General features: G+C 38.8%; 1 protein-coding gene across 16 annotated transcripts in view; it reads right to left on the bottom strand.

Annotated features, from left to right (window-relative positions):
- NCKAP5 (NCK associated protein 5) overlaps window positions 1-13,941 on the bottom strand; it is a 656,435-nt gene that overhangs the window by 98,887 nt on the left and 543,607 nt on the right. The window lies entirely within an intron of this gene.

Genomic DNA, 13,941 nt, shown 5'->3' with positions numbered 1-13,941 from the left:
TTTCCAAATGCAATCTCAGCCTCTGTGACTAAACACCAGTTTCAAGGACCAGAATAATGAAGAAAGAAGCAGCACAGAAGTTAGTAGATGTGTTTTAATTTTGCTCCAGATGAGTATTGTATTTCCTACAAAGGTCAGAGTGTCCTGCATGCTCAGAAATCTTGCACAAAATGTGTTATAAAGTCTCTTTATGAAATGTATTAGAAACAATTGTGTACTTTGTTTATTTACAATATTTGTACATTACCTCCACAGAAATGACAATGAATATCAAATGAATAACATATTTGCGTTTCCTTGGCATTTTGTACCAAGTCTCATGAATCTCAAAAACATTTTCCCCGCATTCATGAGCATTGCAAGGCTATGCGGTTACATTGCTTTACATCACTTAAGAATAGATAAAAACAATCTACTCTGATATCCATGCAAAGTTTATGTGCAAGCAGTTCATTATACAAGATGAAATGTCTTCTAACTTGGGTTTCAATCTAATAATTGTTGATCAACTACTGTGGCTACTTGCCTATTTGCCAGAGGTCCCCCTGGTTCTAAGCCTCAATATCAATGCATACTGCTAATTATATTCCACACTCTTAAAAGTAGAGAAGAAAATATTCCAGCGTAAATTTGGATTTACTCATTGTGCAGATAATAATGAATCTTACACTTCTTTGCCCTCTAAGCTCAGAGAAGTTGGTTTTGAGACACTATAGGATGCCTATGTCCAACTCTGGCCTGCAGTATTTGTTATGGACAAAAATGATATATTTCAGAATGTTATTGTCTCTGGTGATCATAATTGAACTATTTTATTGTGATGTGTAAAATGGGCCAGAAAAAAATAAAAAATAAACATAATGAATCTCTCTCTGTCAAAAAGGGACTTGTTAATACTGTTCTGACATAATCTAGGTAGGGAAGGCCACAAAATATTAGTGAACTGATGAAATGTGAACCTAATTTTCATTGAAACATTTAACTTCTTTCTGAGTGGTAGCCCTTCTAGATTAGTGAAATCATCACAAGACTGAATTTGCTTTATAAAAAACCTGAGATTTCTATTTTTTTTTTTAATATGGATGGATTTATTTCTTGCTTTGGAAGAGCATCTAATTTTCTTCCATCTAAGCTACATCAACAATCTGATGTCAGGGTATCCTGATGCTTCAGTGACAAGTTGGCAGGAACTATATTGATGATACACCAGAACATCTCAGAAGCATGGTGGCTCAAGTGGTTGGAACGCCGGTAGGAGGTTAGCAATCCCATGTTTGAGACTCGAGAGCTGCCATGGGGTGGGGTTGAGTTCCGTCCTTTGTGAACGTTTCAGAGACTGAGTGCCCCAAACCACCCCTGCCTCCCCGTCCACCCGTCCGCCCCTGCCCGCTCCCTACAAGGCCACCCACCGCCTCCATGGCCCACCACAGTAGATCACCCAGGCGGCCCAGCAGCGCCGTGGTAGCCACACCCTCCGCCCGTGCCCCGCAGCATCATCTGCATATGACGGGGTGTGAGGGCGGAGTCTTGTCCCCACTGCCCGGCTGCCATGTCCTTGGCTACGCTGGACCGCGCTCAGAGTCACTCAGGGGTGACTCTCCTCCAGGGGGGCTGCTGGTGAGAAGGGGGCCGCAGGGGAAGGCAGGGCTGGGGCAATTGTGCGTGCCCACAGAGAGGGCTCTGAGTGCCACCTCCAGCATGCCATAGGTTCACCACCACTGTTCTAGTTCCTATCAAGGGCATCCCCAGGGCAACAATGTCATTGACTAATCCTTTCAACCCAGAAGTACAGAAGTGCTTCTAACAAGTTGAAAAACCAGAACATCCATCCATCCATCCTGAATACTAACAGGTAGGATCTAAATTGAATATTTTTTGTAACGATCCTTTTTAATATTATATCATATAATGTGTTCTTTAATACTAATAGCTCTCAAGGCTTCCTCTGACCTTATACTATGGTGAGAATAGGCAAATGTATGAAGAATGCTTATTTACAGAAAGCTTTGCTGCAGAATTGTTTCCTGTTATGACTACTCTATTTTTAATATTTTTATTTTAATAATTTTTTTAAACTAATACAAATTAATATTAGTAAGAAAAAGACAGAAATCAAAGAGGAAGTTAAAAGCATGGGGAAAAAAAGTAAAAGAAAAACAGAAGAGAATATCAAGCATACAAATAAGTAGCTTCTGATTTTCTTTACAACAGTTGTAAGTACAATTATAAATTTACTGTACTACATATTTTGTGATTAACTCTCTTTCCATAACTTAAACTGTATAATCATCAAAACCATCAAGCATAAGTACATTTTTTTTTATTCATTCAAAAAGTCCATAAGGGACTTCCAGTCAGCAATGAACATAGATATTGTCGAAGAAGTCATTTTAGCAAAATCTATTATTTTGACTAGTTACATCATCTTTATAAACCACCCCTCCATTGTGGGTAGTGCTGAAATTTGTCATCTCAGTGTGTACAATAATCTCACTTGCAGTTATCATACACAAAACACGACTTTTTTTCCAACTGTTTGTCCATCTATCCCAAAAGAAAAAAAATCTGGTCTCAATTGTATATTAATCTTTAACATTTTCTGAATTAGTGTGTGAATTTGAATTCAAATTTTCTAGTTTTCTTTTAGATGTCCACCAGACATGATAAAATATCTACTCTTGTTCACATTTCCAACATAAATTTGAAATCCCTTTACACATTCTACACAATTTAACTGCTGATATACCAGCAGTGTATCATTTTATTAAAAAAATTAACATTGTAACAGTGTAAATTTCCATTCTTTCAATATCATTTCTCATTATTCTATCTGTATGTTATAACTAATGTTTTTAGCCGCCTTTATTGTACATTTTTCCATTTGTTCTTCTGCTTAAAATTTTAGTAAGTATATACATTTTAGCAATTATATGTTCTTCACATTTCAAACTTAGACTTACAATGTTCAAAATATTTTGTCTACTTTAGATCCTTTTAATAACTATAAGCAACAAAACCACTGACAACTGTGTCCCTGTGCCACTAGTTCATCTCTTAATTTTATTTTATATATCTCTTGATAACATTTTAGTATTTCGTGATACATAGCCATTTGTGTTTGCCTATTATTTTTCATCTATAGAATACTTCTTGTTCAGAGAGCCACAAAGGGGTTTTGAGGCATAAACTGGATTTTATCGATGTCATATTCTCAACATGGCATGTCTAATATAATAATTTTTAAAATTCCCATTAACATTGACTTTATTGTACCTGAAATACCATGCCACTACCCAAAGTGGAAAACAATTTCTCCTTGTAAGGTAGAATACATCATAGTTTTGAAAGGTTATAAAAGTTCATCCTCAGAACATTTATATTAAGAACCTACTAATCCATCTGGCCCAAGCACTTTTCCTGGTTTAATCTTTTTTACAACTTCAGAACCTTCCCTCATTGTTACAAGTCCATTCATAATCTGTCTCTCTTCCTCTGTAATTGTCAGTAAATTTTATTTCTTTAGATATTCATCTGTCTTCTCTACAGAGATGTCACTTCCTTTACACAAGTTGGAGTAATATTGATAAAATGCTTTTTTATCTAGCTAAGATGTCCATTAATACAGTAGCTCCCTCTTGTAATTTCAATATCACTTTCTTTTTTTTCTTTTTGTAATTTATATGCCAGGCACTTCTATGGTTTATTTGCAGACTCATTTTTTTTGTTTCATATAATCTGTTTTTTATTTCCATTTCTCTTACATAAATAACTGTCATATAAATAACTGTTATAAAAGCTTAATTTGTTGAGAAATCTCTCTCTCTACAAATTCCTTTCATTCTTTTTTCTCATCCAAAATAACTTGTTTTCTCTTGACTCTTTTTTTGAGTTTTATAAAATAATAAAATAAAGTAAAATAAAAACTTTAATTTAGTTTAGTTTGTTTTAAAACTTTAAAAAACTTTAGTTGCATACCATAATCATTCTTAAATCAATGCCTTTACTTAAGTTATTTTCCAAAAAATATTTTAACTTCTTTTTATACCTCTCCACTATTGCTTCTTTCTGTAGCAACATTTCATTTAGTCTCCATCTAAAAGAACTAGATTTATTTTTATAAGCCAAACTCACAGAATTATGATCTGATAAAGCAGTGGTGGCGAACCTATGGCACGGGTGCCAGAGGCGGCACTCGGAGCCTTCTCTGTGGGCACGCGCACCGTTGCCCAAGTCCTAGGCCTTCAACTGGGTTTTATAAAATCTTTTCACTTTAGGCCTCCGCTGCCATGTGCAAAAAAAAAAAAAAAAGGTTCAATCAATCAGTCAATTTCAACTTCTGGGGGAAAAAAAAGATCTTGCAAAGTTAGAATTGATTGATTGAACTTTTTAATCCCACCCAATCTGCCATTACAACCACAGCCACACCCACCCAATGGGCCACCCCCCCATGGGCCATACCCACCTGGCACCCGACGATGCATAAGTGGGTTTTGGGTTGCAGTTTGGGCACTCAGTCTTTAAAAGGTTCACCATCATTGTCTTTGGTAAAAATCTCTACTTTAGCAAACTTAATAGCCAAGTTCTTTGAAATCAAAATCAGGTCTCTTGTTGAAAAGGATCTATCTATGTCTTTGAGAATAGTGGGTGTATTCCCTTGGAATGCCATTTTTCTGTTTCCAGATATTAACTAACCCCCAAATTGTTCATCACATCAAAGAAAACTTTTGTAATTTTCTGTAAGTGATTTTAATATTTTTCTCAGAAGTTCTATCCAGTTACCAAGAGATAATTCCATTCCAATTACCTATCAAACTTCAATTTTTATCAAAGAAGCCTATTAATCTCTGTTTTTATAGAACAGTGCTTTGTCCTCATCTGAAGCACAAATCCCAGTATTAGTTCTATGTACATTGACTTCCACCCTAGCAAACCTAAAAACATATTCATATTGTAGTTGAGGATGTTCATATGAAACAACTTCCTTCCTTCCTTCCTTCCTTCCTTCCTTCCTTCCTTCCTTCCTTCCTTTCCTTCCTTCCTTCCTTCCTAAAAAAATAATACTAATAGCACCTCATTCAGTATCATCCCCTTTCAGTTTTTTACGGCATCTTTGGAGCTTTTTTGTACTTTCATCTGACACCTCATTTGAATCTCCATCAGCTCCTTTTGATTTTTTTTTTTTGATTTTTTATTTTTAGAAATTTCCTCACCTTCTGGACAGAATACAATTGAACTCTGGGATTTAATGATAAAAAAAATCACACTTTCCAAATGAAATGGGATATTTTTGTGCTTTAATCTCTCAGTCAAAAAAGAGTAGTCTTTTCTCTTAGGCAGGTTTCTAATTGGAATTTCTTTAAGAACAATTACATCCATATTATCAATCTTGCGACTTGTTTTAAAATGCTGTTGCAAAACTTGAACTCTTGCCTTCTTCCTGACAGTGCACCAAAACATCCCTTGAAAGATTTCCTATTCTTGCAAATATTGTATTTATTCTATATACTTTACTAGTTTCCACCTTGTATCCTCTTAATCACAATCCGAAAAATTTGCTAAATCTTTAATATCCTTTTCTGTAATATTTTCACCAGAATCCTCTGAGGTTGCTCTAAATCTCAAACAAATTCCTTCTCTTTCATTTCCAATAGAGTCAATTATTAATTCTCTTTTCAATTTTCTGTCTATAACAGTGGTTCTCAACCTTTCTAATGCTGCGACCCCATAATACAGTTCCCCATGTTGTGGTGACCCCAACCACTTATACATCACCGGGTGCCAGGCGCGTGGCCAAAGAAAAGGGGGAAAAAATGGCGGACAGCCTTGTTTGGCGACCCCCGTGAAATGGTCGTTTGACCCCAAATGGGGTCCCGACCCACAGGTTGAGAACCACTGGTCTATAACTTCTATTTAATTCTCCCAAATTTCCATATTTTCATTAATTTGTTTTACATCTCCAGACACTTATTGTGTCTATGCTGCTCAATTGTTCAAACTTTTTCTGAAGCAAATCTGGTATAATTCTTCTCCCTGTGGATTGTTCTAGTGATCCTCTTGTCCTATCTATTATTTTTGCTGTTTTTCTGATAGTTACCATTATGATATTGTAATCCAAAAATGAATGTGTCTTGTACAGGGAAAAAAACAAGCTCCCTCCATTTTTTTTCCTTATTTGTCTTTCTCTGCCCTTCATACTTTTGACTCAAATAGCACTCTGCAATTATAGTTGGCATCACTATAGTTACACTTAGCATCGCAATCTGCCTTTATCTTCTATTTTATAAAATCCACCAATTGTCCATACTCTTTGATAGTAAACAAAAACATTTACATAAAGATCTGGTTCATTTGTCTATTTTAATTTCAATTTGTTTAAAAACAACAAAAAAGTAATCTTTCAAAATAAGTATCCCTTTTATTAGTTTTAAATTTTCTTATCTCTGCTCCCTGTTAACTTTTGCCAAACTTTTTTAAATCTTTAAAACCTTTTTGTCCACTTTGTAATCCAGAAAGAATGTTGACTTGCCAGGTTGAATTTTCTTATTCTCTCTTTAGTTATAAATTAATTACATTCTGAAAGTATTTAAGAATGTAGGAAATGAAGCTCACATATATGAACCTTGTGTCCATATACGCTGTATTAAAACTGTGAGCCTAGTTGAAATCTCCCAATCCTCAGTTGCTTCAACTACAACAACCTCAGTTCCTGTGCTCTGCTCATAAGGAATAGCTGTCCAGGGTACAACAAGGGGATCTCAAAATCTTTTCGTGTGGCAATACTGCATGGGCCAAAATTCACCATAAATCCTCACAAGAACATCCCCTTTTATGAATATTCTAATTGAGAGTCTAAACTAGGCATCTGAGTTCACTCAAATTCAGACAAAAATGGGCATATGAAATAGATTTGCAAGGCACCTATCAAATTTACATATCCCAAACTCATCATTTGATTTAACATGAGTGCAAAATTATAATTGGGAAAAGTGCACATTTCCCAGACCTGTGAATCTCGGTGGGGGGCAGGATGTTAAATAGCTAGGGGTGGAAGACAACAACACTCAACCCCTGGTTTGCTTTGTGTTATCTGCTGCTTATTAGGTGTTAACACCACTGCCTGTCAGAGAGATGGAAAAATATTCAAGCACCCTCTGAAAACCAACTGAATTTTTTAGGTGCTTCGGGTGGATTATCCAAATTAGTCCAATCAACTTATAGGGTCTCCTAATCACAATGGAATCAGAGTATGGTCTGATCCTACCAACCATTCATTTTCAGATGCTCCAATAACTGCTTGGAGATAAAGATGAGATCCAAAGTATAACCATCCCCTGAATTAGAGGCAGGATAACGTCAAACAAGCCTATGGTCACCACGGAGGAAATCAACTCTCAAGCTTTATTCAATCCTGAGAACTAGCAGATTAAAATCACCCAGGATCGAAAGGCACTAGTGTTCTGCTGCCAACCCCAAGATGTAATCAAGCAGCTCTAGAAAGGGAACCAGCTCATAGCAGGACAGTCTGTGCACAATAAAGACTACAAATTTCTTTCTACAACCTTGTATCACATAGAGGCATTTATGTCCACAGCAGTGTCCTTGGCCATATTCAAGGTCTTATCTCATGATTAGAGCTACCTCTCCTTTCCAGTCATGATATCAAAGCTGTTAAAAGACCAGATAACTGTCTGGGCAAATTTCCGACATGATAAGATATAACAATAACAATAATAAATAAATAAATAAATACATAAATAAATAAAAATTTGGAAGGGGCCTTGGAGGTCATCTAGTCCAATCCCCTGCTCAGGAAGGTAACCTATACCATTTTGGACAAATGGCTGTCCAGTCTCTTCTTAAAAACTTCCAGCGTTGGAGCATTCACCGCTTCTGGAGGCAGGTTGTTCCATTGGTTAATTGTTCTGTCAGGAAGTTTCTCCTTAGTTCTAGGTTGCTTCTCTCCTTGATTAGTTTCCATCCGTTGCTTCTTGTCCTGCCTTCAGGCGCTTTGGAAAATAGCTTGACTCCCTCTTCTTTGTGGCAGCCCCTGAGATATTGGAAGACTGCTATCATATCCCCCCTCGCCCTTCTCTTCATTAAACTAGACATACCCAATTCCAGCAACCGTTCCTTATATCATCACTCTTACTCAGCCAAATTCTGCTTATACTTTCTACCTTATCCAATGTGAAAATGAGGGCTGAGGATGGACATTAAAAATAAATAAAAAGCATTGGAATGATATTCAGGCATCCATGGATGTCTTTAAATATATCTTTCTATTTAAACAGACAGTAATTTTTGTTCTGCAGAGATTGAATCATTTCTTTAGATATCCTCTCAAAAGTCTCAAAGATTACTCTTGGGTGCACTAATTACATATATTTAACTTGTCCGTTGGTTTATTAATTTGCATTTCATGACAAGCATTTTTAATCATAGGGTTTAAGCCATCAATACATTCAGAGTACAAAACCCTGCTTAAGATTATAATTTAAATACATAATTGTTAAGTAGCAAGGAATGGCAATTGTTGAATGAAGTTACTGCCAAGCTAAAAACTATAAAAATCTATCACGAAAGCTAAATTATAGATTGTATGAGCGGTCATTATTCTTGTACAGAACCTTTGAAACAATATTTTATCATATCAAATTGTAATCTGTCAAATTTTTATACTTATATATGAAAAAGATACATTTTCAGGTCTTTTGTGCTTTAATTCTATTTTTTATGATTTATTTATTTATGTAAGCTATGTTTCGCTTTCCTCAATGAAACATGAAAGTCATTTTCCTTAAAGTTTTGCCAAATAAGCACAAAGGGAAGCACATTCAAAAAAGGAGAAAGTGTGTGTGGGGGGGAGAAGCAAGGCCCATGAATTTTTAAAAGTTCATACATAATATATCATAAAACCAGGATGAATAATATGGTGCCCCAGCTTTAATAAAAAGATCCTTGACCATTTCTCACAAACTTTGAGATGTAATCAATACTCAAAAAGGTATCTTGGGGACATGGCCAAGAATTATTTCTTTTTGCAAAGAATGGCACTTTTTACTAATTCTAGGATGAGTTTTATTGTCCTCACCACACCCACTTCTTGGAGAGGTGAGAATTTGCTAAAGGAAGAAATCAAATGCAAGAAAACTCATGGGAACCTGAACAGCTGCAATTACATCAAACTTGGATTCTTTTCTATCTCTGAAAAGAAATCTCAAGTCAAAGACTGCATGAATGAAGATGGATGATCAAAGATGAATGCATGAAATTCATTCCTGGGCAGGAATAATAGAATGACCAAAGAATAATCTGCCAAGCATGCAAAAAATCAGCAATTGTGAAAATCCCAAATGCAGAAGATAAATTTCAAGGGGAGAATAAAGGATTTTAAAGCAGAAGAGCTTTATTGTAATTTCTCCTTTTACTAAGTCCAAGACATAGTACAAAGAGGAATTGTTTACTTATGAAAAAGTAGCAACACTTTTCTACTGTATGATATGACATCATTTATTAAAGCATTTTTCTAGATCAGGGGTGTCAAAATCAATTTCATTGAGGGCCGCATTAGCATCATGGTTGCCATTGGGGGGCCGGGTGGGTGTGGCCGGCATGGGCATGGCCTACTGGGTGGGGTGTGGCCAGCACGGGTGTGGCCTACTGGGTGGGCATGGCCAGCTCCATGTTACTCACGTCAGGGGCACTTGTGCAGGCCTGGGCAGGACTGAGGCACATCCAAGGTTGGGGAAGTGTGGGTGGGATGGAGCGAGCACCAGGGCATGGTCCACTGGAGGAGCCTCACTGAGCCTCAGGCTGTGCACAGGGCCCCTGGACAGTGGCATGGACTGCCCAGAGCCCTGGACAGCGGAGATCAAGCACCCAGCCTGGCCCTTGAGCTCCCATGGCACCAGGACCCCACAGCCCTGCCTAGCCTAGCCGCACTTCTCCAAGGGGGCGCCCAGCTGCACTCATCTCCTCCTCAATGCTCTGCTGCTGTGCTCACTCTTCTTGGCCAGGTTGCTCATGGTGGGCGCAGGAGGACAAAGTGCATGGGTCAGAGGGAGGCCCACTCCCTCTCCATGCGAGGAAACCTGGCTTTGTAACCAAAGCATCCTCAGCAATAGGATGGGAGACCACCAGGGGAAGGCAAAAGGGCAACAGGGTTGCTGGTGGCCAAGTGCTAAAGCACGACTTCCCTCAGACCCTCCCTCCCTCCCTCTTATTCCAATCTCCTTCCTTCCTTCCTTCCTTCCTTCCTTCCTTCCTTCCTTCCTTCCTTCCTTCCTTCCTTCCTTCCTTCCTTCCTCCCCTTCTTCCCTGCCTCCCTCCTTTTCATTCCCATGTCTTTCCTTCCTTCCCTTACTTTCTTCCTATTTCCCTCCCCTCCTTCCTTCCCTCCTTCTCTCTGTGCCCAAGAAGAGACGAGGGGAGGGGGAGAGGTTGGCAGCACTTGGAAGAGACTTTTGAGGTCTTTAGTCCAAGCTCCTGTTCAAGCAGGGGACATATACCATTCCAGACCACAGAATATCCAATCTCTACTTAAAAGCCTCCAGTGATGGAGCATCCACAACTTCTGAAGGCAAGACTTTTCACTGGTTAGTTGTTTTCACAAATCCTTGGTTCTAGGCTGGTTTTCTTCTTGATTAGTTTCCATCTATTATTTGCCTTCTGATGCTTTGGAAAATAGGTTGACCCCCTTCTTCTCTGTGGCAGCCCATCAAATATTGGAACTCTGCTATCATGTCACCACCCCTAGTCCTTTTCACTAAGCTAGACATATCCAATTCCCACAAACATTTGTCATATGTTTTAGCCTCCAGACCCCTAATCATTTATGTTTACATCCATTTAGACCAGATGGTCCCCCTGGTTTAGTTTATGGAACAGTGGTCATAAGCAGAGCCTTCTCAGAGACAGCACCCCCATTATAGAACTTTCTCTCAAGGAAAATATGAACAGTGCAACCCTCACCCATTTAGAGGCAACTCCAAACACACTGTTCAGCCAGGCATATGTAAAACAACAACACATTTTATAGTCAAACAGCACTAAGTAAATTACTACTACTATTTTTCTTTCTTAAAATACACACTTTTAATATTGTTTTAAGCAGTGCTAGTGATGCTTTACAATATCTGTCTTTGAGAGTTTTCTTGTAAACCACCCTGGATTTCTCAGAAACTTTTAATTTCAAATTAGATGTTGATTTAATAAATTCGGCAGAAGAAACTAATGTTTAAATACATCTAAATCTCACAAACCTACTGCCTCTTAGGTGCATACTGCAGAGAAAATAAGGCATTGCATTTCTAGCCAGCATAGCCACAGGATGATGGGAACTGTGGTTCATGACACCCAAAATATATTAGTTTGGATAAGGCTGGATTAAATTATAAAAGAGCAGATGAAGGGAAGTATTTTTGTCTCGGACAAAATAATTGGAGGGGGGAAGTTGACCCTGTTTCCTGTGCATGCTCCATGGTGCCCAGCTGGGTTGGTCCCTTGCCATTTCTGGGACAGCCCCGGGGGGGCCAAATCTGGGCCCTCCCGGCCCGCATCCGGTCTGCGGGCCTTGTGTTTGACATGTCTGTTCTAGATTGATAATTGCAGGTTCCTAGTGCTGTAGAAAGCATTATATAATCACTTATTGAGTAATCAACAGGTGAACTTTATTTTATTTAGCAGTTTCTGTATATGATTGTAAAATAATAATGCATGATTGTAAAAATGAGCCTACTCTTGAACAGCATTGATCTTGCAAAGCACTCCCTTGAACAAATTTTAACTCAAACTTATTAATGTCATCTGTTAGGAGCAATTAATATGAATAGAAAATAATTGTATCGGGGAAGTGGGGACTCAAGAGGATTTTGCGCATTAATATTCCATATGCAGTTCGATTATATACTCAATTATTTCAATTTTGCTTGGAAGGATTACTTACCTGATGCTAATTTCCCCAGATTAATCTGTATACTAATTACCAAGTTTTTACATGAATGTTAAGCCTGGACTGTTTTAATTGCAAATACAATAAGTTTTAGAATTTATGGATAACTTCAAAAGAATTTTAAGCCTGACAAAAATATATAATACATTATCAATAAAATCATTAGAGCTGCTTGCTTTTTAAAGAATAAAGCAAGCAAGCAAATAATTTTTCATGACATTGCAAAACAAGCCTATTTGTAATATTTTCTTCCTCCTCCTCTTCCTCCTCCTCCTCCTCCTTCTCCTCCTCCTCCTCCTCCTCCTCTATCACCACCACCACTACCATCACCACAACAGAAAAAAAAACTTCACTTCAAATCCGAGCTGATAGGACTCTTAAAATAAAGACGTTGTAAGTTTCATCCATTGTTACCATAGCAGTGGAATACAAGGTCTACAAATAAGTTGCTATTCAAATTTAAGTTTGATATGTACAAAGAGTAGTAACAATCTGAGAATGCTGCAAGTAGATAGCTATATGTGAAGTAATTCTTAATTCCTAGCAATCCCCATAATAATTTATACTATGAACATTAGTCATATCTAAACATACAATCTTCCCCCTAGTCATCACGCTCCTCTTAAATAGGTGATATAAATAAAAATCAAGTATGAGTAGTGAAATACGTTTAAACAACAAATCAGAAATGATAGACAACTATACATTCTCATATACAGTGCTTTTTTTGTATATATATAAAAAAAAGGCGCTGGAACTCACACACGTCATACAACCCGCCTTGCCTACCCTACAAGGTTCCATCCAAAAAAGGTGCCGGAACTCCGTTCTGGGCGTTCTATGACAAAAAAAGCCCTGCTAATATATCATTAAAAGCTGATCACATTATTAGACATCTCAATCATTTCCTAATGAAAAGGGGCGTTGTCTTACCTGCACGCCTTTTCTCAGCACGGAGATGGAGAATCCACCAATGGGTTTACACTGTGTTCCTGCCCAATCAGATCAAGTCAGCCAAAGTTGCAACGCCTGTCCTGGGCTCGAGTGTCCCAGTCTCGACGCAGGTGAAGCCATGACTGACAGCAAGACACGTTGGCTCATAAATCTAGCCCTAGGCCTAAATCACCTGCGAGGGCGGGAGTGGATTCTCCATCTCTGTGCTGAGAAAAGGTGTTCAGGTAAGACAACGCCCCTTCTCCAGCACTGGAGATGGAGAATCCACCAATGGGACATATCAAAGCCTATTGTCCCTGAGGGAGGGAAGCAGGCCAGTCTGGTGTGGCACTTTGAGGTACGACCTGTTGGAGAACCCTCCTACCAAAGGAGGCCTCCGCCAAGGCGAATCTGTCAATCTTGTAATGTCTTATAAAGGGAGATGGTGAAGACCATGAGACTGCTCTGCAAACGTCCTCAATGGACGCCTGAGTGGCCCAGGCCGCAGAAGTAGCCGCACTATGGGTTGAGTGGACCGTGACCTGTCATGGAACTGGCAATGACTCAGCCTGATAGGCCTCCGCTATACACGCCCTAATCCACCTGCCAATCGTGGAAGAGGATACCTTCTGACCCTTGGAAAAAGAATGGAAGGAGACAAAGAGGGCCTCAGAGTTGCAGAAGGCAGCTGTCTGTGAGATGTAGTAACGGAGTGCTCTGCGGACATCCAGAAGGTGCCATTGCCATTCCAGGGCATGAGATGGATGAGGGCAGAAATCTGGAGCATGATTTCCTGAGCCCTATGGAAGAGAGAATTGACCTTAGAAAGGAAGGTAGGGTCCAGACAAAGGATCACTCGGTCCGGGGGAAAAATGCACAAGTCATCTCTGACTGAAAGTGCTGCCAATTCTAATATTCATCGCGTCGAGGTGATTGCCACCAGACCTTGTGCAATATGTATCGTATATCACATGTCTTGAGGTGCTCAAAGGGCGGTCTGGTTAGACCCCGAAGAATCTACGGCAGGTCCCAAGAGGGATGCCTGTGCACTACAGGGG

Source organism: Crotalus tigris, unplaced genomic scaffold (assembly GCF_016545835.1).
Source record: "Crotalus tigris isolate CLP2741 ecotype Arizona unplaced genomic scaffold, ASM1654583v1 scf7180000024374.3283719, whole genome shotgun sequence".
In the NCBI taxonomy this organism is placed as follows: Eukaryota; Metazoa; Chordata; class Lepidosauria; order Squamata; family Viperidae; genus Crotalus; species Crotalus tigris.
This window is presented reverse-complemented; position numbering and strand designations above follow the sequence as displayed.